Here is a 2,206-nt window from a genome sequence, read left to right as displayed (position 1 = left end):
TTTGATATATTATCTGAAACTGAAGTTATAAACAAAAAAATGATTGGTGAAAATAAATGGTAAAACTACCACCTCCAAACATCACTGCATCCACTTGTGTCTTTGCTGGGCATTGATCCCATAGACGATGCTGACCCCAAGAAACTACCATTGCCCATTAACAAAATGCATTACAAAATGGGAATTTCTATTTCTATTATAAGATTTAGGTATTCCTTTGTACAATAGTATAGATTATCAATATTATTATATATACTTTTTAATATATTTGTTTCAAATTATTTATTTATATTAACTATTCTATTTATAATTTAATAACTTATAGACTCGAAAAGCTGCCCAACCTTTGATCCATTAATAACTTTTGATTCATTGAATTTTATTGAATATTTATAGAAATTATTTAACGCTTCTCATTATTTACTTGGTGCATAGATTGTCCAATTTATAATACATTTGGAGTGCAGCAAGCAAATAATGAGATAGTTAAATAATTTCTGATATTTACGTGTTCTATTTTTTTTTTCTACATGGGCTTAGTAAATTTTTTGGCCCCGTAAACAACCAGCACTGTTAAGACAAAAAACTACTCCCTATTACTCGTTCACACAGGTGCAAAGGTCAATACAAAACCTCCTCCATTTCTAACACTTAGGGCCTGCTTGTTTCTCTCTCATATTTTGATTTTAAAAACTATTTTGAAAGACAATTTTGCAGTGTTTAACACTAAATTTCTAAAATAAAATTAAATGTGTTTTGAAAACTACTTTTGAAACAACGTTTTAAAAACTAAAAAGCTGAAAACACCCGGGAGATGTTTCCAATGTTTATTCTCTTGTTTTCTTTAATTACTGTCTTAAGAACAAAATGAAAGCGAAAAGATTAATGCAAGAAAAGTGAGAAGTGAATGCAGAGACAATATTGTTGTCCGTAGAAAAATTATGTAAAGTTTGATCGCCATGCTAATGCTACAATATTGAAGTGAATGCTAATTTCTATTCTAATATTGTTGTCCGTAGAAATATTTTAATTGGTATACAATGATTAAATGTACACTACCAGAAAAAACTGTTTTAGGAGAGTGTAATTTTTAAAATAATTTTGTCCCAAAATTGTTTTAGAATGTTTTTTCTTAAAAAATAATAATTCTAAGATTATTCTTCTAAAAATCATTTTAGAATTATTTAATTTAAAAAAATGAGGATTCTAATATAATTTTTCAAAATATTATTTTTAAGACGATTTTGCAAAGAATAATCTTAAAATATTTTTTTAAAATAAAAAATTAAAAAAAATTATAAATTCTAAAACAATTTTTCAAAAAATCATCTTAGAATATCTTTTTAAGAAAAAAATCAAATAATGAAAATATTATTATTAAAAAAATAGTTTTCTTTATATTTTTAAAACAAGAAATAAAAATTTCATATTTCATACCTTTATGTCATCCTCAAACTTAATTAAGGATAACGTTAGCTTTATAAAATTATTTTTCTCTTTTATTTATTTATTAATTTTTATTAGTTTGTAAAAAAATATAAGATGACACTTATTATAGAAAGGAACTTAGAATTTAAAATAAAAATGACTGACATCTCTTGTTCAAGTCTTATGCAATCGAGAAGCAACCTGACAAAAAGTAATATTAGAATTCCCGTCAATCATATATTTATAGATAAGCTTTGATGTTATTGCTTACCTTCAAAGTAACACAGAGAAAATTCAAATCTGCACCTTTTTTTCGAGTACCAAATGGAGGATTCATTATGACTCTAACAACAATTCGACATAGCTAGAGACAATACCCAGATAACCATATGAATTTGTTATAGAAAAATTTCAGCAACATATAAAATCTAGAGTTCGAAGTTAAAATTGATTTTGGCTCACTTGATCATTTTGTTTAACAACTACTAGAACAAGTCATCATACATGGAATACTTGAAAATAGCGTACAATGTCCATGAGTCATATAAATAATAGCATACTTGAAAATAGCATAAGTTTTTATACTCTAATTCTGATTAGATAAGAAGACAAAAGATACATAAAAAACTGCCTTTTAAGTATTTGTTTTTGGTGTTTAAAAACGAACCAGTTTTACATAATATAACGGGGAAGAAATAAAATTCATACCATAGTGGAGCATAAAAGTATGATAAAATCAAGAAATGGATATAACCACCTGTTTAAGGAGCATATTTTG

The sequence above is a fragment of the Glycine soja genome, chromosome 7 (assembly GCF_004193775.1).
Source record: "Glycine soja cultivar W05 chromosome 7, ASM419377v2, whole genome shotgun sequence".
In the NCBI taxonomy this organism is placed as follows: domain Eukaryota; kingdom Viridiplantae; phylum Streptophyta; class Magnoliopsida; order Fabales; family Fabaceae; genus Glycine; species Glycine soja.
This window is presented reverse-complemented; position numbering follows the sequence as displayed.